The following is a 23,864-nucleotide window of genomic DNA, read 5'->3' as shown; positions in this document are numbered from 1 at the left end:
AAATACGTATTTGATTTTGTATTACATAAAAAAACATGTTTATATAGTTTTTCTTATTCTTACAAATCAATACATCTTTTATACATCTTTTTAGGATTATAAAAAATTTTGGAAGAATCTATAGATGGAAGAATTATTATTGCTAATTATAAAAAAGAAATAAAACTTAACAGACAATTACGTTCCAAACTTGTTGACGTAATTGTAACGAAATTAATGTCTTTGTTCTATAGTGACAAACAAGGGTAAGATAATATTTTAGAAATATTTTAATTTAGTTAATTTGATAAAGAAAAATAATTTATACATTTATAAATAAACTAGGATATCTCTAAAAAACGAACATTTTGAGTTTATTGCAACTCAAATTGTAAAAATATTTCCTACTGAAAATAGCAGTATCTATTACGTTGCACCTAAAACTGAAGGGCCTCAACAAAAAAATTTCTAAAGGAAATTAGTGGATTCTTATAGAAATAAACTGAGAGAATGTCGAAAATGTGGATTAATAAATAGGAAAAGAAAGAGATCTCAGGACGATGAAGAAATAGAAGAAGATGCAGAGTCTATTTCTCAGGGTACATGCATAATTCATATCACACACGTGCATACACGTATCCTTACTCATACACATACATATACACATATACATATACACATACACACACACACACACACACACACACACACACACACACACACACACACACACACACACACACACATACACAAATATATATTAGGGTACATTCCTAGATCACCACCTAAAATAACTTGATAAACATTAATTATACGTTACACTTTTTCATATACAAATTATATCATTTTGAAGAAGGTATAAATATTAGGTGTATTTATTTTTTTCCCGTAAAATCAATATTTATCAAGTTATTTTAAATAGTACATTCTACCAACTCGTCATATATATTTTTTCCTGCATGTACGTGTATATAACAATTTTTAGTTTTCTGTACAGAGTTTATAAAAAATCCTACTAACAAGTTTGTATAAAATTTTGCAGAGGAGAAGGACAAGTGTATAACCCATTTTAATTGGCTAAAATATAATACAGCACCATGGTTTATGGTACAAAATCATTGGGAGCATTCGCGAGCACTTAGACAAGAACGTATTGCAAAGCTACATAGTAACTTACATACGTTATTTGAGGAATGGCCTGTTTTAAAGCAACCACGCGGATATACTTTGGTAACTATCTTCTATATAATTAATTTTCTTTATATAACTGTTATCTACTGTAAAAATATAATGTATTATTTGTCTCTTCTTACATTTTTTTAAAACAATTTTTCTCTTACTTAAGAAAAGAAATTTGAAGTTCAAAGAAAAACATACCTAAAAATATTAATGTCTACTTTCCAAGATTTCATCCTTTTAATATTTCAATAATAAAATCATTGTCACTTATTTTATATTACAATTTGTGTCTTAATTAACGAATTTTCACGATTAAGTTTTAGAATAATGCTTTATAAATATATTTGTATAACAAGTGCCACTAGTAATAAAAGGATTATATAAACTTCATATATTTTAAAAGAATGAGTTATTTTTCTAGAAGTATTTTATATTTTACATAAATATTGATTACCACATTTTATATATTTTTATTTTAATTATGTGTATGTATGCGTGCACACACGTACACGCGTGGATTTTATCTTTTAACATTATTTACAGATTGACAATGATTATATTTTTTCTTTTGAGGAAACGACTAATATTTATACTGAATGGGCACAATTCTCACAAAAATTACAAAAAGTTATTAAAGAGAATCTAAAAGATAAATATTATTATACATTATATCATGAGAGCACTTTAGATGAGATAACAGAAGGTAAAGCAAAAATATGATATGCATTGAAATATTTAAGAAAACCAGTATTTTTACTATTTTACATACAACTTTTCTTCCATGTGTACTATATTCACTCTTTATTTTTACTAATGACAAAATATCAAAACTAATGTTTACTAATAACAAACGGTTAATAAGAAAAATTTTTTTTATCAGAGTCAAGAAGAGTTATACTCTTGTCACTATTGCCTGTGGTATGTCCTCCTCAAGCCAGAGTCAAATTGATAAAAACAAATTATGGAAGCCAAGTATAGCTGAATCAATTTCAGGATTTATTTTACATATTAAGGTATAGTACATTACAATGATTTACACACAAAATCATAATGTAGCGCACGCATACGCCGCACACATGTACACATTTCATATTAAAAACATAAAGTTTCTTATTTTTCAGACGCCAGGAGATATTGAAATAGAAATTCAACAGAAGAGAAATAAGGCACTAGAATTAAAACAAACTGTGCAACCATTTATTATTATCGTTGGTCCAAGTTTAAGACAAATAGACAGTTATTATGTCGTGGTTGACGATATCTTATATAAATTGGAGAATATTTTGAAAGCCATAGATATTTGCTTTAAAGTATTTATGGTATTAGATGTACAATATCCTATCGAATGTGAACAGGTATGGCTGTTTTTTCAACTGTACATTTATAAGCAACAAACTAAAAATGACAAAGTGATTAAATCAGTCCTAGAGTTTCACGAAAAAATTAATAATGCGTAAATAGTTGGAACGATTTTTATTAACACTGAATAAAAAGCACTTCTTTCATTTAACAATGTTTTATTGTTGTTTGTGTACGTCTTCTTATACTAAAATTGATCTTCTTATTAATCATTTATCACATATACATAAATATTCTTCCAACCGATTTGTTTGTAAACAAAATAGTTGTTATCGAGAATTTCATAAATTAAGTAAGTTTAAAAAACATTTATTAAGTAAGCATGCTATTGATCAGAATATTAGTGCATCTCTTCAACATAAATTTAATTTGGAAAACACAGATTTAAATATTGAAAACGTACACACTCAAGATACTGATAATTGCCATGATGTAAAACGCGACATTGATAATGGCATCGTAATTAGTCATATAAAGGATCAGTTAAAAGAATCAGTGTCTTCTTTTATTTCAACTTTTTATAATGACAAAACTATACATAATCGTAATATTCAAAAAATAATAGATATAACAAAAGAATTTATAGAAGATGATATAATTTTAAGTCTAAAGAAAAATGTAAAAAAAGTACTAGAAAAATCAAATATCGATAATCGTAAAATAATTTTAAATATAGAAAAAATATTTCATGCATATGAAAACCCTTTCCATGGTTTAGAATCAGAATATAAAAGACTTCAGTTTTTCAAAAATAGAGGTAGTTTCATAGAAGCTGAATCTTATGTAATCGGTACAAGAAACATTCGTAAACGACATAAAGGACAATTTTCACTTACACCTGTGAATGCGATTGGTCAATTTGTTTCAATTAAAAAAGTATTAAATGGATTGTTCAATATTCCAGGATTTTTAACAACAATATTAAATTATATGCACATTTTGTCTGAAAAAAGTAATGTAATTCATAATGTTATTCAAAGTGAAGTATACAAATGCTTGTTGAGACAGTTTCCAGCTGATTCTATAGTACTACCTCTTACTCTATTTTATGACGCTTTTGAAACACAGAATCCTTTAGGTGGACATGCAGGCAATCAGAAAATGGGCGCAACTTACTTTTCTTTGCCTTGTATTCCACCACAATTTTCTTCAAAATTAGACAATATTTTTCTCACTTTATTATGTAACGAAAACGATAGAAAAAAATTTGGAAACAAAAGTGCTTTCTTACCACTTATAAAAGAATTGAAGTATTTAGAAAAAAATCCTGTATTCAGAACTAGTGATAACAAGGATATCTACGTTTGTCTTACGTTGATTACAGGTGACAATCTCGGAATACATGAGATTTGCGGTTTTGTAGAAAGTTTTGTTGCTAATTTTCCATGTCATGTCTGTAAAATGTCGCGTGATTTATTACGAGAAACGACTACTGAAATCGATGCCCTTTTACGAACAAAAACGAATTACGAAATAGATGTAAGATTAGGAGACGTATCAAAGACAGGAATAAACGAAAAATGCATTTTCAATTGTTTACAAAATTTCAATTTATTCGATAATCTTGCATTCGATATTATGCATGATATCTTTGAGGGTATATGTCAATATAATTTGTCTCAGTTACTCTTACATTACATATATGAAGCTAAACTTTTTACGCTTGACGAACTAAATAATCGATTACATATATTTGATTTTGGCCTCGAAGATGGAGTAAACCGTCCACCTTCTTTAAAAAAAGAAAAGTTAAAAAAATATCGTTTGGGTTTCTCTGCGTCCGAGACAATTTATTTTGTAAAGTACTTTGGATTGCTAATTGGTGATTTGATATCGGAGAATGATAAATATTGGGATTTATATGTATCTTTAAGAGCTATTATCGATATACTCATGGCACGATCAGTAACAACTGCAGACATTGAATATTTAAACATTTTGATTACAGAACATTTAGAAATTTATATCAATTTATTTGGAAAAACTTTGAAAGTAAAGTATCATAACATGCTTCATTATCATCGAGCTATAAGGAAATTTGGACCATTAATTAACATCTGGTGTATGCGTTTTGAAGCTAATCACCAAAAGCTCAAAGCGTATGCGCGTATAACATCAAGTGTAAACTTACCTTTGACACTGATGCAAAAGAATCAATTTATGCTAAGTAATAGAATTTTGAAAGAATTTTCGTTTAAGGAAGAAGTGCTTTTTACATGTGACTCTGTAAACACAATTGAAAATCACCCATTGTTTTTTGAATTTCAAAGCTGTTTACCAAATTCGTCGTTACTATTACTGAAATGGATTAAAATAAATAATTATACGTACAAACCTAATATGACTTTAAGTTTAGGAGTCCAAGATATTTTACCTTCTTTCGGGATTATTACAGTTATTACTGTTAATGAAAATGAAGAGTTTTATTTTGTAATTAACAAATTTGAAACTCTTGGATTCTTTTCTCATTTTTATGCTTATGAAGTGATTCCAACCAAACACTTTTTGCTTTTAAAATCACAAGATATATGTACATTTAGTTCTTTTCCTTTAGTTAAAAAAATTCGAGATGGTAATTTGTGCGTAGTATACGATTAATTGTGAAAACTGAAAAATTATGTTTAATTGAATCCATTTCATTAATTAAAGTTTATTTAGTTTATATATTATAAAAATGATATTATCCAATTATAAAAGTACATCAATAAATTGTTTTAATTCTATTTACTAATTATGTATGCGTTAATATATAAATATATATGTAAAAGACACACATGTATATGTGTACACACACGCACAAATATGTAATAAATTTATTTAATATGTTGTATACTTGTATATTTGTATACTTTTTTTTACCTACAAATTTCAGCTGTTAAAGGTTACAACACGTATTTTATATATACAGGGTGTTTCAGAATAGGTGGCCAAACTTTAGGAGCATATTCTACTCACTATAAGGATGAAAAAAAGTCATAAACATGGTTCCGGGAACGCTTCCTTTTCAAGTTATAAACACTCTATATATTTATAACAAACATGTTTCAGACTTTTAATGAGTAGAATATGCTTCTAAAGTTTGACCTATTTCTGAAACACCCTGTATATATATTGCACATATAAATCGTAAAAAAATTAATATCTTTAAACAAAATGTTTGGTTGAAGTAATTAAAAAATTTAGTTGCAATAACTAAATGAATTATAAGAAATTAATACTTTTAAACAAAATGTTTGGTTAAAGTAATTAAAAAATTTAGTTGCAATAACTAAATAAATCATAAGAAATTAATACCTTTAAACAAAATATTTGGTTGAAGTAATTAAAAAGTTTGGTTGCAATAACAGAATTCACGTTACCAAACACTTTTGTTTACATAACAAAAGTCATATTGTTATAGATTTTTGGTTGTTACAACAAAAGTATTACGTTATAAGAACCAAATGTAGTCAACAAAGATATTTGTTTACAGCAACTAAACAGTTTTGTTGGGCATATTTCAACCAAAAAATTTTGTCGTTACAACAATATTTTGGTTCATACAACAAAACATTTTTCCTAGTGTGAAATAGTAAAAACTGAAGGTATTAATTACATACAAAAGAAAAATCAACTTATAAATAAAAGATATATGAATTTGAATTTTCTAATTATTTTAAATTAAATATTATTTAAATCAAGCCATTATAATTATTAAACGTTTGCCAGAATTACATGAAAATTAGGAAATTTTATGGCGATTAGTTTTATTTCTATACGCGTTTTATATAAGATATTCCAACGTCTCTGATCATTTCGCTTTAGAACAGTGGTTTCGTGGTAGAAAAACATCGGTTATCGCTGACGCCACATTTTCCGCATTTCATACCTCCAAGAAACTTGAGATTTTTTCTTTTCTAACAATGAGCGTTGAAAGTTGGAATTGGGGATCAACTTACGTAGGCTAAACTTGTCAGCAGTTTACAATCACTTCTCTATTTGTAGAATAATTTTGAAGAGTTAGCCAAAAATATTTTAATATCTATAGATTTTTCAACAAATTTGAAAAAATTTTATTTAATCGTAGATATATTTACTGCTCAAATTACAGAAGCATGGAAATACTTGTAAAATGCTGTAAGTGATTTATGGAGACTAGACAATTTGTTTATTACTGTAATTTCAATATTTTTTAAACGCGTTTGTTTTATATTAAATTACAATAGAGTTGTCATATTGATGTTTGTTATCAATGCAAAAATGCTAGTAAATAATAACAATACTAAATAAATAGTAATACACAAGAGCGTTATTTGCAATGTAATATTTTCGATAGAAAAAATATAAGATCAATTAAAATAATTTTATTATATATCGACTAAATATAAGAACGTTTGTCATCTTCAACAATTTGCTTTATAATAAATAGTTTTAATTTTTAATTAACATTAACAGTTATTAATTTGAACATTAAGGAGTCACGTTAATCTATTTAAACTGACGGTTTTAATTATTCCATTTGAATTTATAATTTTGTTTTTAAAATAAAATGTTTATGCGTGTTTTATGGCATACTTAAATATTTCTTAAATTTTTATATTGATGGCATAAATACTGTTATAATAATATATTAGTACGTATCAATAATTTATTAGTACGTAAAAGCAGTAAAGAGGAAAATTGCTAACAAAGGCATGCATGTAGAGATGCGTCCTGAATCATTCAAGATATCGTCAAAGTTGAATTAGGATAAAATAGATAGTTGCCCTCGTAGCTCAACTTCTCCGTTCGACATGATTTAAGCTCCACTTTCGCGACATCTTTGAAATTCGTCTTCGACAGGGTTCCTTTTGATGGACTCCTTTTGAACTTTACTCTTTAGTCCACAAAGGAAATTGCCACGCAATTCCGTCCTAGGATGGTGGTGACGCTCTAGTCTATCCCGCTAATAATTATTTTAATTAAGTCCCTGTCACTATAAGTGTTTGCTGTCAGTTGAAAAATCAGGACGTTCTGTTCTAGAAAAAAACTTTGCGGTTGATCCGTCTATCTTAATTTCAATACTTTGTTATCATGTTCTTATTTTGTGAAATATATTAAAGTTTATTAAGTTTTATTTTGCATATTTTTGTAGTGTAAGAAATACAAATATATATTATATACCTAGATATTTATCTTTACATATATTTTCGTATTTCGTAACAATTCAGTTTCTGATTCTAAATTTCTTCTGGAATGTTTTACTTTAAAGTTTGTATTTATTTGACTATATATAGAATCACTGAATTTTATTTAATCACTTTCATTTCCGATTAAAATTGATAACGTTTGTTCATGAGAATTAAATTAATGCTTAATAATATACGGAAATAAATTATCCTGTTAATAAGTCTTGTTGTTTTCTGTTTTATGTGTTTGCAAGATATGATTTTCAACCGAATGCGATTTGTAATGTATATTTGTTATGTTATCTCTAGTGATTCTGATAATATTTTATATTAAATTTATAATACGGAATATTACGAGGGTAACATTTATGGCAAATTGTTTAAGACAAGTTTTGTTATTTACTAGTATATCATAATATTATAGTACAATATAATATTATATCTTTCTTTTTGTATCTCTTTCTAAATAGTTGCAATATTGCCATGAATATATAGATCATAATAGAACATTTGTGATTTATAAGTAGACTTACAATAATCTTCAAATAATTTTGTTAATTATAAATTATACGTATGTTATTAGAGCCAAAATTGTTTTAATTGGTCACAGTCATGGCTTAATGGCTTTATACAAACGTTCTTTTGTTGTATTTATAGTTTAAATGTGATTTATTTTGGCGTGAGAGTTAGTTGGATTAAAAAAAAAAACATAATAATGTTAATAGCAAAAGTAGCATCGAAACTCTAACATAAAGAAATAAAGCAACGGAACATCAGTATCACAGCGAGATTGCTCCGTCAAGATATGGCGTGTGCTTCGCGTATACATCGCGTATGTTCTCATATATACCTATTCCTCGTATATGTTTAATAAATACGATACATTGCCGGCTTTCATAACGCGAACAACGCTGGCCACGAAGTGTCGGCGTCTCTCGCGCACATTACCGCTGCGCCGTCGTGACGCTAAAAGATGAGAGTGGTAGAGTCATTAGCGCGTCGTAGAAGAGATCATTTCCGGCAGCGTTCTCACCTTTTTTCGCGGATGTTACGACGATGAGAATCCACGCGTGTATATTGCTGGCAACGCATCTTTCACCTTTTGAAATACTTCACTCTGACAATCACTCTGACGAAATAATTTAATACACGCACTATAATTAACCGTCATATAAAATATTACGCGTACTATTAAGAATATTTATATTCTGAGATATATATAGGTGATATATTGTTTCTCACTGTTTAGGACAATTTTGGTTACTGTCAAAAATAAAATGCAGCAGACTTTTCAGGATTCGTATAAGCAATGACGTCTACTGATGTAAATAGTTTCTCTTTTGAGTTGCACCCCTCTGCAGGTTGCACAAAAGCGTTATTGGAATACGTTTGTTGGCACTTTCGATCTTCTATTGGATGACAACGACGAAATTCCGAGCAATATTTCCCATGCCACTTAAAACTCGAAGGACTCACGCGAGAACTAATAGAAAAGTATGCTGGAATTCCAATTTAACCGTTCCGTCGTCGATTACATTGATTGGTTTTCTCGTTTCAAATGTACGTTTCCGAAAATGTCAATCGAGAACTTTTCGTACTGATTCATTGGTGACTCGCAATCTCTCGTGATGTATCGAATTTTACCACGAGATAAAAAAGAACTTGATAGAAACCATGTGATGGCTAGAAAAAGAATAAAAGAGTGTAGCATATAACGAGTTCGGGAGTATTTTAAGCGAAACATTTTATGTATTTTCACATATCGTGATTATTGATATTAAAAAGTATGAATATATAAAATTCGAGAAATATAATATAACGTGCATAATATGTTATTATATTCTACTAAATTGTATTTTATTTAGACTATTGTATTAAAGAAAGGTTTTCGAATATTTTTATTTCCTTTTTTTATGAACTATTATGCAGAGATATAAGCTCCATTTATGTTAAACGTACTTTCGTATTTATCTATACATTAAGTAACACTAGTTAAAATACCAATTTACAGTCGTTAGAATCGAGCGATGGTGGTTAGTACAATACAATAAAAACAAGGAAATAAAACATTCTATTAACAAGCTCGTTTTGTTTTAAATGAAGTTATGGGTATAACTGCTGGGTTTAAATCCCGAGATTATCGAAACATCGCGCTAATACAAGGAGATAACAAACAAGCAGGTGAACTGAAGCGATTAGAAGCTTTAATCCTACTAAGTACTTATTGGGATAACAAACTCGATACCAAATACAGCGCTTACTATAATCGGTCCGTTATACATAGGCGATTGGTCAACAAGGTCCGCAATACTTGCTGCTTTACACGAGCCGAGAGGTAAAACAGAGATCAATAGGATAAGTACACGATGATCACCAGTACCCATTGTACATATAATAAATCTATCGGATATGCAGCTTTGACAATAATTTAAACTTTACTAACAACAATTGAAATTTAATTTTTAAATAATTATAATAAACAAATAAGGGCATCTCTCATGTGACTGGGAATATCTTATTAAAATTATGCGTTATAATTTTAAGTTATTCTTTAACAAATTGTTTATTACAAATTTTCAGGCTTTTACTCGTCATTGTAATAGACAATAGTAAGATATTAAAATTTTACTTTGAACATTGCCGAAGGAATAAGAAAGTTTCGAGGATTTAAGTTTTTTTATCAAATTTAAATTTGTGCTATGTTCGACATCCTCGACACAAGCTTTTCTAAGAAAAGAATAATGGGATCCACTTACTTCTGAAAAATAACTTGCTCGGATAAGGGTTAACATAACTTTCAGAGTTATAGCGCCTAAAGACATTTATTTTAAGCAACTAGGTTACATATAACAGATGTCATTTACATCCTCTTCGTTCATCTGCAGATTTGGCTGGTAGGAATTCTAAGTAGCTATTTATTATTCGCACTGGATACACTTCTTCTCTTTCATCATCGCGCATACGCTGTCCTCTAGTTTAAATATTTGTTTTCACTTATCTCGTGACCGTATAGTTAATTAATGAGAACGATTTCCATTTTCCTTCGCTTAGACGTGAGCTGAGTCCGATTAAAAGTTCGTGAATAAATCCACGAACAACGGCATAATTGTAAAAATATTGTAAACTAGCCACTTAAGAAATTACTACTGATAGCAGCCCGTTTCTTTTGATTTAGAATCTATAGTTCTGAGTTTCGGTTTATTTTCTGTTTTACTATTTTATCGAGTATTGTCTGTAGATAGCAGAAAACTGGAATTATTGTCAAAAGAAAATATTTGAAAGAGAGCAAATAATCGATTAATAAGAAAGAAAAATTTGCAAACTATTTACGGGTTTATCGAATTTTTTAGGAACTTAATGTGTTGTACATAATGTGTTGTACATGCCCATATAACGATATATAGATTTCATTGTCCTCCAATTCAACTTTCTGCTATATTGTTATCGGAAAACATAATCAAGAAGTAGCAAAAACTGTCATTTACATTAATTACATTAATTTCTATCGCATTGTTTAAATACTGTAAAAGTTAACTTAAGTAAAATAGGATGTTGGATAACTAAATAATGGAAATAACTTAATTACACATTAAAATCAATTAACAATAAGAGAGAGAGAGAGAGAGAGAGAGAGAGAGAGAGAGAGAGAGAGAGAAGAGATATAATCTTAATAATCTTACAAACTATGAAATTACATAAAGAATTGTTAAGAAACTTGTTAAATTATCATAAAAAATAAATAACTACCAATTCTTCACAACAGGAAAGAAATAAAAAACGAACAAATGCTCATAAAACCGTTTGATAAATTTCATGTGCGGTAACATAAAAATAGGGAGTGCGCCCAATTTCCCCAGACTCTCACAAATCTAAAAATCTGAAAAATATCGGAGAAACGATTAATTGCGATTTATTATTTATGCCATTGCAGTATGAATTTAATTCCGATTTGTATTCGCAGTATATCATCGAATCAGGTCAATTATCCATTACTTAACTGTTAGACAGGTAACTAATTATAATGTGATGGGCCATGGACTATTAAATTAACACGCATTTTTTTACGAATCGTGATAATATAGTTGCAAACACCATTTCTTATTATTGTGCATGATCGGTAGTTCCAAATATACCTGACACAGCTTATGTGTTAACAAGTACGAGTTTACCAATGTTACTTACTGACGTATATGATTTCACATTTCCGTAACCGAATTTTATTCTTTGACCTGACGCGTTTAGACAGCAGCCAATATATTAGGGAAACAAAAAACGGCTTTTATATAATTTATTGAGAACGCACTCGACATTCTCGCCGTCGGAATCTGTTTCGAATGTGGCATCAGAGAGAAAAGTACATTACGGCCTCCATTATCCGAGCATTCGCTATTTGAATGTTTTATCATTCGAGTGATTTACTATTCTAGCACGGTGTTTCCTTTTAAAATAGCATGAGAAATTTCAGTTACTGTAGGAATATTATACAATTATAATATGAGGCAACTCGCAACAATTATTACGATTACAATAATTATGTGAGATAAACATATAATTATTCTTTAATTATAATAATTGTGAGAAAATATACGAATAACATATGCGAGAGTCATGTACGCAAATAGTTTTGAAACAACAATATTAATAGAATTATTTGCTTTTTTTTAAATTAGAAATCTCTTGTTGCTGAAATGTAATGAAGTCTGCGCCATAATATTCATGACTGTAATTCCGTATCAGTTATGAAATTTTTAGCGCAATTTTCTCGTGTATTCCTAGAATTCGTTTAATCAATCTACTGAGTATAATACGAATAATGTGAACACATAATTGAAGAGATAATTATTAACCGTCATTAGAGCCAACCATTGCTCACCATTAGTCTTAGTCTCGAGCGTAATAGATTTGCTCCATTTCTTTTATTGCCGATTGGAGGTTCGTTTGTTAACCTAGAAAAGAGCTCGATTTTCCGATGTTAATTGGAAAAATAAAGCTATATATATACGCAAAAGTTAGTTAAAGAAAAGAAACAACATAGTTCTTCTTAAATTTCTTCCGTTTTCAGTAAAGTATACTAAGCTATCGATCAAACTTAGAACTTGATCCGTTTACTCGTTATTGAGATCTCAAAATCTCGGGTAACTCTTGCAACTCGTGCGTTCGCGTAAAAGAGTCGCGGCGGTCTCGCGCTGCGCGTGTACTTGGCGCGAGACCGCCGTGTCTCTTGATTATACAAAAATACTTAAAATATGGAAAAATTACAGTAAAAATAAATAAGAAAAAGAAAAAAATTAGAAATAAGGATAAGAAGTTATAGTAATTACATAACAAATTAATTTATCAATAACATGAAAATTTTCGTTACATTGACTTCATTGCAGTATTTATTTTATTCAATAATTTTATTTTATTAAAAAACTTAATATTGGAGTTTTTGAAATCTAAAGATTATATATTTGTAAATATAATAAATACCTGCCTGTAAGTCTAAAGTCTCGAAATGTTCATGTGCACGTGATTCCAAGAAAGTATACGAGTTTAAGAATTTTGTCATCTTAAAATTCCAAAAATCAAGTATTAGAAAAGTTAAGATTATAAAATCTATAATACTTCAGTGTAACACTTCACATTGTGCAATATCAGACGATGCTTCGAAATTTAGAGAAAGACATCTTGAGACATCTTGATAATGTACAGCATGAGAAATTTTCAATGGCAGCGGCGCAAGGCTGTGCAAATGGTATCGTCAAATCGGCGATCGTTTTAGCGGAGACAAGCTAGAAAGGATCGTGGAAACGTTCTCACGAAGCAAAGAGCTTTTCACCCTCGAGCAATATCTTTGCGGCGATGTTTGCATGTGTCACCATATAAACACGCCTGCCGCTATGGCAGGACAGCGTACATATTTCGATCCGGAGCGGTTATAAGGATAGTCAGAAATCGTAGCGTGTCATGATCTTCTGTAAATCGTACGTGACTGGAGGCTCGGCAAACTTCATTAAAGTTTGACATCCGCGCGGGATTGGAAAATGCGGCGAGTTCGTGGTTGCCTGCTCCCTCGTAAATCGCGCACGGTCGCAAAGCGATGCTCTTCTGCTTTTAGGGTATGATGCTATTCAGTTGGGATTGTAAGTGTCGATGGTGGACTTGTGGCTATTGTGGTTTACGTTAATACCCGCGACCTTTCATGGACCTAATGACATCCAACAAAGAGGATTTGACGATTTTATTTGACTCACACGCAGATGACGTAACGATTTCCTGAATTACTTACAAAATATAAATCGAGAATAATTTCTAAAATAAATTTATAATTTTAGATTTTTAATTGCACAGAAACGAAGTTATGTATATTGTATATATAACATTTTTATTTACAACTTATATATACATTATATATTTCTATGTTTTTACAAAAAAGTATATTATTTTTTTCTTTAAAGAATAAGTTACTTAAATGTTATTAAAAGTATGAATTTTAACTGGGTTTGATTGATTTAAAATGAATTAACTTTGAAATTTGAAATAAATTAAAACTTCAAATTAATTTAGCATTGTCTCTTTTTTATTGAAATAATAACTGATGTTATTATCTGAGTTATTTTAATTTACACACACACATTTAATTAAAACTATATACTTAATTTAAATAACACAATTAATCTAAATGCTTTTGATATATTCTACACATATATTTTTCATTATAAGTATTTTTTATTAAGTAATAAATTTGCGCTATTCGCAAGGATAGACTTTTCTACCTCCGAGAGAACAACAATATTTGTTTGTGCATAAATGTTTTTCATTCGCATATTCATAACGACAGCTGTGCAAACAAATAATAGTGACATGTGATGAATTCGGAGAGATTGGGGTAGAGTATTTATTTGTGGCAGAAATTATTCGTTGAGTCACATGTTTAAAGTATTTCATTCGTTGAAACTCGTTATCTCGTGGATACACAACATGCTAGCGATGCGGAATGCAAGTCGTGAAGATGCATTGCACGCGATTCGGTTGCGTTTATATAATACAGACACGTACGACATATGGCGGATGAAGATAGGTCTATAATGAATTCGAACATTTCTCTGTGTATATTCTATACGTTTTATTACTGCTTATTTGCTTACATTTATACAGCTCATATCAGTTTAATAAATTAATAATTATAAGCAACTATATTTGAAAGTATCTTCAAATCGAATTGTTATCAAAGAATAATATTTCGCATGAAAGGCTTCGAGAAAATGCAAGTATCTCAACATAATTTTATTTTGTCTGATATATTTCAGAAAAACGTTAACGTTACTAAGGATGTATCTTTGTTATTGTGCCTCGTGGTAATACATCTTTCAATTTTTCTTGAGTATTCGTGTGAATGCGCATTCATTCTTCGCATCTTGTTCATTTTTATGATCTTTCTCTCGCGCAAATTGTACGCGGTAATTTTCATCGTATTACGTATTATGCATATTCAGTGCAACGTCGTATAACTTCGACATCTTCTTTCGTCACTCACATATTCTCTATATATCTTTGATATTTCATTAAATACATTTTATTTTTTCTATATGCGGATAGACGTTACTCTGTTAAGACATTAAAATACGTCATTTTTTACGAAAAGAATTTTCCTTCCCGGTTTCATATTTAACCCGTTATTTTCTATTTTCCGACGTCTCAATTTTGCAATCAAAATGCAGCTACATCTCGTGAATGAAGACGACGCTATCTTCTTTCGCTTTTCCACGATTCTTTCTGGTAATGAAATCGCTCTTTGCAACTCGTTTTTATCTTTTTGAGGATTATGTTTAAATTAATATACGCTCTCTTTCTCCGCTGAGGTTCACTATCTGGAAATTAAAGTATGAACAGTCTAAGTAGAGCTTGGATGTTATCGTCGGTCGTTGAGAAAAAAGCAATTGATAAATTTTGCTTTAATGTCTCCTTGAAATAAATGTAAACTTTTCTTTGCAGAGATTATAAAATTGAAATTATCTAGAACGAAGAAATTAAATTTATGAGAAATGGCTTAAAGACTTTTGAGACGTTTACACTCGAAATTAATTTCAATGCTTCTTTCTGAATATAAATAATTTTTATACATATATAAAAGCCACAGAAGAATTACTGTATTTTATATACATACTCATATATACGCGCACGTAACACACACTACCATATCATTTTGTATACTTTGCATATTGAACTTGTAACATATTTTTATTAAAAGTAGCAAATTGCATATTAAATATTTTAATATGCAAATCTGGGTTAATTGGGAAATTAATTAATATGGCTCATGATAATTTTATGCATAATTGCAAGCGAGTTTTTCTGGAATTTTAACTATGTGTATTAATTATCGTTGTGGTAATCGGACTTTCTATCGTGTAACCTTGTCTTTGATTCATGATGTACGCTTGTTATTACTTTTATTATTATTATATAATTTTTAGAGAAAATTTTGGTACTAATTTAATGATAAATATATTTTTTTAATTTTATATTTGAATATTCGTAAAAGTATTTTAATAACATGTTTTACTGCACATATATAGAACAAATGAATAACGTTTTGTAAATAAGGTATATGAAACGAAGGAAACATGTAAATTGAAAAATCAATTATTCTCGATTCTGTCTGTAATTGGAGAACAAAAAATTGGTAAAAGAGTTATTAGTTATTTTGAAATTAAAGAGTAATTTTTTATAAAGTTTATCAAATGTTTAAATATTAATTTTTATTTATTGAACAAAGTTCTTTTTAATTTTAATTTATTTTTATTTAATACATTTTTTGTATTAAGTAAATTGAATAAATTAGTAAGTATATTTCTCTTTTGCATATTTGTCATAACATGTAACGCTATAAGGAAAATATAGATAATATCTTTAGAAACATGCTCGTTTAAGAAAAATTTTAAAAAGTTTGCTCCATATATTGTCTAATATTGTACATATAAGATATAATGAGATCGAAAGCACAGTAACCTTTAATATTGGAGGAAGCTATTTCCCGATACAAGTAACTGAATCGATAGCACCGTAAAATTTATTATGTAGAGTTGACGGATTCTTGCTTGTAACTAAATCTACGGCTATTGGCAATAATATGACCGTCGGCTAATTTCATTGATAACTGTTAGACATTTTGACTCTGCTGACAGAGCGGTCCATAAATAAATAAACGTGTTTAACAATAAGCTTGTTAAACACGTCAATTTGTTATGTAGTGATTTGCAATGAGTCCCGCATCGATTGCCGAAAGCTATTCATAGTCTGCATTCGAAAACGATGCAGGATCGTGCTCTGAAACAGAAAGATAGAACGGACCACGCCCTTTCCTACGTCGCGATTCCCATCACGCGTAGACGAGCTTGTAAAGAACACACCACTTGAAATAGGTGTCAAATTACTTCTGATTGCTCTTTTAAACGTTTGTCACTCACTTTTCGTACATTTTCTCGACAAGTACCGCAAAAATATTCTTTGTTTCGCTAAAATATTTAATTACTGGAATCGCCAAACTGCCAAATGAATTTTTATTTTGCGATTTTTGATTTATATGATACTTCAAAATGATACTTAAAAAATGATTTCAAGGCGTAATAATTTCAAGAGATTTATAATAACAAATAATCGTTTTATTGCCAGTGAATCTGATCGAAGTAGTATTAACGAAATAGCACAGTGATTATATGTATATAGCGAATGTTTTCTCCACACTCTTTAGGTCTTTAAAAGTTTCATGATACAACGTAAATTGTTTCAAATTTCTGCAGAAAACGAAGCGTTTATCTCCTCATTTATCTACAGTTTATCTAATGTAACGTATTTTAGTTACATTTAAAATAAAAGTAGATAGTGAGCAAAAATAATTATATTAGACAGCGTACATGACATTAACCTTCAGATATTTTGATTTGGGTTGATACATATTTTATTATAAACGTCACACACATTTTACAGAAATATTTTTAAATAGAATAAGCTTATGACACTCTAAATATAGATGAAAAAATATAGTACATTGCTAATGGTGGAAATAGATTGCTAACAAGATCTATTATTTATATGCGTTTATATTTAGTCATATAAATCCGGTTCTTTTTATGCGCATGCTCCAGCTAAAAGGCTATAAGAATAATCGAGCGATCTCTATAAACGTAGCGGTATTACAGATATCACTGTTATGCGATGAAATTCATTTGTGAAAAATTTGCGGGCATATTTTATAAATTTCTGTTACATAGTTTTAACAACACAATAATTCTATTAGTAAAGTGCGAACGCTAAATGAAAAAATTCCTATCATTTCCTCTGAATACCAAAGCGTCAAATACGTATGGAGGGAAATTAAAAGAGAAATTATTTAATTCAGCGAAAATATAACTTCAGCAATGTTAATTGGGAACGTACTACATTCAGTTGCTGTCGTTTTTTTATTCTGCATCAAGTGTTACGATGAATAGGATTTTCGTTTTAACGTAGCGTGACCGTGAATGCAGCAAGCGTGAAATAAAAAACTCGATGTACTTATTCCAAATATAAAAGATGAACGGAAAACTTGTGGGCGGAACTTTGTGCAAAATTACACAAGCAAAATAATGAAGATACATCGTGCATTTATATGTCGTTTATATGTCGTCAAGTAGATCTTACGCGATACTAATTGCACTTAAATATATTCGTGTTCCGACTAGGAAACTTACCGAGCAGCTATCTGAAACGTTTTCCAAGTTTTGAGTCACGGAATTGCGTCATAAATTTCTTCCATTCTCCGTTTCTGATAAGTAACATTGTATATCATACGCGATTCTAATATTATTCATGTATAATAATGATTTACAAGTTTTGGCGTAAACGTAAAGAGAAAAATTTTTAGATACTTTTTAAATGAAAAAGGAGGAAAGTGATGTCAGTTTTAATAGATACCTACTTATATTGTTTTTGATATTGTATTATTAACAAACATTTAACAATTTTGAAAAGTAACACAGCGTATATAATTGCTACATAATTATCTAATAACTTTTAATTTAAATGTAAGTACTACTTGATTTTATATATATTAAAATATAAATATATGTATAAATTTATATTTTAATATATGATTTATTTACAGCTGCAGCATTGAAAGAATACATATAACAGTCCAGCAATATTTTCTAATAAACAAATGTTTTATAACAAAAATAGCTCGTGCGACGATCGCAGTGTACTAAAGCTCTCTTATTTATGCACGTAGTAGCGTGGTTTTAAAAGCTTAATATTGCAGCTTTCGTCTCTATCGAAATTACATGTAAATGAATTCCCGGAAAAAGAGCAAAAGACCGGCGTTCTGTCACCACCTGACTGTATTTGCATCCAATCCCATCAATAATACGAGCTGCATGAAACTTTCAACGAGGTTCGCTTCGAATGAAATCGCGTGAACGAATTCATAAGAAGGTGCCGCCGCCTCCCAGTATCTATTAATTGATGAGTAAATTTTCTTAAGAACTTTTGTTGCCGCCGGAAGGTCAGAGATTTGCGGTTCCTCGAAAACAGGTACCTGTTGCAGTTCCGAAAGTCGTCGAAGTATCTTTCAGTAAAAAGCACCGCTCTTTCGCCGAAATGAGTTCAATGTCGTTGAAGGGGCGTTTGGGACGCACCCTTTCTCTGGAACATCCCAACGAGAAATCGTCAAATGCGGATGAGGGGGATCATGTTTTTGTCAGACTGACTACCGTAGGTCATAGGTCAAAGGTTCGTGATTCTTGATGATCGTTTAACTGTGATACTATCTCTGTTGAGTTTCTTATGTAATAGCAAAATATGTCTCTTCCTTTCTTTCTCGCTAAAACTTGAATGGAGATATTATACGGAAATTGATTTCTTTCGCCAATATAGGTGCGATTTTATCGGTACTGCGATTTGAAATTAATAATTCAGTAACATAATAGATGTGCTTGAATATATTACAATACTATATTCTGATGGTGCAAAAAAGCAATTTTGTCTAATAAAAATTTGATTTAATACGTTAAAAATATTTAATATTGAGATTTACGCATATATGAATATTATATATACATGCTTCAAAGAAAAAAGTACTTAGAATCAATGATTTATTTAGTATCAATGATTTATCGATTGTATAAAAATATATACTTACCTATATTTTTTTCTACTATGTAATTTTATACATTTTCTCGCAACTTTTAGACATATATTTTATTGCAAGCGTAAAATACACGTATAAAATTAATCTGCAATTATGAATCTAAACAGAGATTATCAAATTCAAAGCGCTCATAATTTCGACGCATTGTCTTAATGGAATTTTCTTAATTTGCGAGTTTAGCATTCTTGAGTATCATCACCAGCTGCGATTCTGGATTTTGCAGCATCTCGCATCTCTTCATGCCACTGACGATCTTTCACTTGTATGAACAAGTGATTACGGATAGCGGTGGTGATGTTGATAGTATAGCGGTTTCCGTTGAGACGACGAAATAGATTTAACAAGTTGATTGTTCCTGTGAATAAACGTATGGATAGATATTTACTATCGTGGAGGCAATTTGTATAAACTTCAAACAATTTATATGAACTTGAACCAATCGATACAAAAGTAATAATGTGTGAAACCATCCAATAGGATTCGAAATTGATGTGAGGTAAGCGATTAATAGGTATTCTGCCCTTTAGCTATTCCAGACTTTGTGTTCGTGAAGGTTGATATATGTCGAGCTATACATATATATGCATGTTCTCTGGAAGCCATTAGAATATCTTAAAATCATTAATCAATGGTACGTGTAGAACATATGGGTTGAACCGTACATCAACTTGAGTTGCAAAGTTTCAGGATATATATACCTTAACTTATTTTAGCTTCATGAAGTTTCGTGAATTTAATGATATAATTTATTGTATAATTTGGCCACGCTTTTAAGGAAGAAATATTTTCCTTGTATCGCCCATTTTCAATTATGCTCGACTAATCTCAGATAATATTTTTCAATAATATTTTTCCCGACGATGCCATCGATTATATATCTGGTTACAAATTAATTTCTTGCTGTAACACGTAATACTTTGCTTAATTAATATGTGCTTGGAATTGGGGTAGGCTGAGGTTGAATGCGGCTGAAGCATATAATTGTTATATCACGTGTGATTATTCACAAATGGAAGTTGGTCGGCGCCATTGGTATTTTGCTAATTAACTTCGGTGATTAACAGGGAAACTGGAATTCTCCTAGCCGACTGTGCTATATTCCAGACTGACATTACAGTTATGCGATGTCGCGTGGGAGCCTTAGGTCTCTTATGATATGGAACTTAGTTAAAATCGCACACTCAAAGATTAGTTCCGGAATTTCATCAGGAAAGGGTTACGGTCTCTTCCATCCGCGACGGTTGGCTTATATTACACCTAATACCGCTGAAGCTAAGCTGCTTCTGCTGCCGGATAACATGCGTTTAACTAGAACTATAATTCGATATAGTTTCCTGGCGATTAGAAAGTTCACCGTGAGCATATCCACGGCTGATTACGCTATAGCAATTTGGATACATGGATTATACGATCGTTAACCAGAAATACGAGCCCGTGTCAATGTTTAGACTAATGTGGTTTATTAGCAGAATTGATAAAGAATTTATGATGTCAATCATCGAAAACAAAAAAAATCGATATAATATTATTTAATGCGTTATGGTGATTGTTGTCATAAAATTATTTTTTACTCTGTATACTTACAACGTATGTTACAGTATTTTGCTAAGAATTAAAATGGCTTACAAACAATAAATTTTAAATAAAACACATGCATACATATTAATAGAAAATAGAATGTTACTATTTATAGATAAAAATATTATTTTTGCATCTTTTTACAAAGTAATTCACAAGTCTGTACTGATTTATTCGTATTCTCTATCTTGGTATCCAATATTTACGCAAATGGCTTTACGTTTCTTTTTTGCCTACCATACTCTCCAATCGGCTTCAAAATCAAACACGGTTTCGATGTTCTAAATGCAATGACCCGTAAATTGTACTGCAAAGCCTTTTGTAGAAGTCGTATTTTCTTGGCCATCGTGAGAGTGACAAGTGCGTTACGATGTCGAAAACAAAAGCCTTTGAAGAAACGATGGTACATCCTTTTTGGAATTCTGTGAATTATGTAGGAGATAAAATCTCTGGACGCATCGACGATTTTTCGTAGTTCTTCACATTGTGGACATACAACAGCGTAGAGCAATGTAGTTATCCAACCGGTATGGATCGATGTTGGTTCTTTTCATTCTGCTTGCCCCTTCCAAACAGTCTCGCAGATAGGCATTGCAATTTTCCGTACGAGAACTCTATCGTCCTGTCGAGGCATATAAATGATACTATTATATAAGCCATACTGTTATCCCTCGACGTAGCTTTGAACAATGCTTCTACTAGATAGCATGGATTTTTATTATTATAACTTGTTTACCATCATGGGATATTTACCAAATTACCTCTAGGTAATCTGCAAGATTTGAGATTTTAATTTGACAAAACTACCATATGAGTATTCACGTTTACATTTATTAAGATTTATTTTTTTTGTTATCTTTAAATTTGTTAAAGCATTGTCAAAGAAAGATTTCGATGTTTGTGTAACCATATTGTATTAGTCAAAAATTATTTGCAAGTAAATTAAAGTGGACATCAATTTCATTGATTTTTTAGACAAAGACTTACGATAGCTTACTCGTGTCGGCATTATCATTGTTTTACATTGTATTCTCCGACGATGCTTCTTGCTCGAATTTCTGACTGTTCCTTCGTTGCATGGGGTAGACATTGTCTGGTGGAGTAATCCTCAAGGATGTATATTCTAACTATGTGAGTTAACGCGTTAACGCGTTATACAGCCTCCCTTGAGAAACATAAGTACGAACTCACGTACAGAAGTTATTGTGACGCGAATAGTTGGAGCAAATATCGAAATTTATAGAAATTTATACTGTCATCAACAGTATTATTACGGAAATTAATTAACGTGATAATGTACCACAAAATCATATTAAACGTCGCGTAATACGTCGCGACTTATTTCAATAGTCAATACAAATAAATAATTAAGGAAAGATTAGCATACAATGTAATATATATTCAGTTATACATATTTAACAAAGTGCGATCTCTTGCGATACGTATATCGTTAAAAAATTTTGTTTTTGTAGAAGTTAAAATACATGTTTATGAAATTTTAACACGAGACAAACATTTTGTTTAAAATAATTTCTTTTAATATGCATAATTCCTTTTCACAATCGTGAAATTTAATCAGCATTATATATGAAGATGTTGTTTTTAATTGTATGATTTAATAATTTTTACATAAAAAAGTCATCTCTTTTATGTTGTTTATTTTAAACTGTTTTTTAATGTATTTGAAATTTATAAGATAGTATAGTCTATTGCACACATACAGCCATCGAACAGAAATATTGATATAAATTTATAGATGAAAAAAAAATAAAATTATATATATATTGGTTTCTTTGTATACATATATTTTTTTAATATGTATAATTTAGAATTTTATTTGAGATATTCTTTTTAATGATATTAAAAGAAAAACATACACGTCAAAAAACGTATAAGTTCAGGCTTATACAAAAATATCTCTATGAATTCTTTTGTTTTTTAGATGGATAAAATATTTTTAGGATAATTATTTTTGTCTCTCTCTTTCTCCCCCTATATATTATACGTATATATATATGAATATACATACTTTTATATGAACAATACTGTACAAAGAAAATTTCTGAAATGCTTTAACAGGATGAAAAAAGGGATGATTGTCATATGTGTATATATTTCACTGTGTCTCATCCAACAGATCATTTATTATACATATCTGAAAAATATCGGTTTCCGGCTGATATTCTTCTGCCAAATATTCGGATATATTCCGCGAATTAATTGTTTTCCGTGCGATTCTCATGTCTCGCAGGGAAATCATGGGGTCGTGGCTTCCCCTACGATGTACGGGATCAATCGTGATCCACATAAGACACTCCGGTACCATACGCCGGGATGATACGGAGAGGTGGTGCCCCGAAGACGCAGAACTGTACTCCGGAGTTTCGGGGTGAAACGCGTGCGCGGGTGGTTTTAATCGGGGGCGGGGGTGCGGTCATGGGGACAGTATCGTC

At 30.2% G+C, this 23,864-nt stretch overlaps 1 long non-coding RNA gene across 1 annotated transcript; it reads left to right on the top strand.

The window, feature by feature from the left end:
* Positions 1-83: 83 nt before the first annotated feature.
* LOC139813216 (uncharacterized) lies at positions 84-5,240 on the top strand. The gene is made up of 6 exons (XR_011732080.1): positions 84-245; positions 325-578; positions 1,022-1,209; positions 1,702-1,861; positions 2,039-2,171; positions 2,280-5,240. It is a non-coding gene; the product is annotated as an uncharacterized lncRNA (long non-coding RNA).
* The last annotated feature ends 18,624 nt before the right edge of the window (positions 5,241-23,864 follow it).

Source organism: Temnothorax longispinosus, chromosome 5 (genome assembly GCF_030848805.1).
Source record: "Temnothorax longispinosus isolate EJ_2023e chromosome 5, Tlon_JGU_v1, whole genome shotgun sequence".
Classification (NCBI taxonomy): domain Eukaryota; kingdom Metazoa; phylum Arthropoda; class Insecta; order Hymenoptera; family Formicidae; genus Temnothorax; species Temnothorax longispinosus.
The sequence above is the reverse complement of the archived record's forward strand: the minus strand, read 5'-3'. Positions and strand labels throughout refer to the sequence as shown.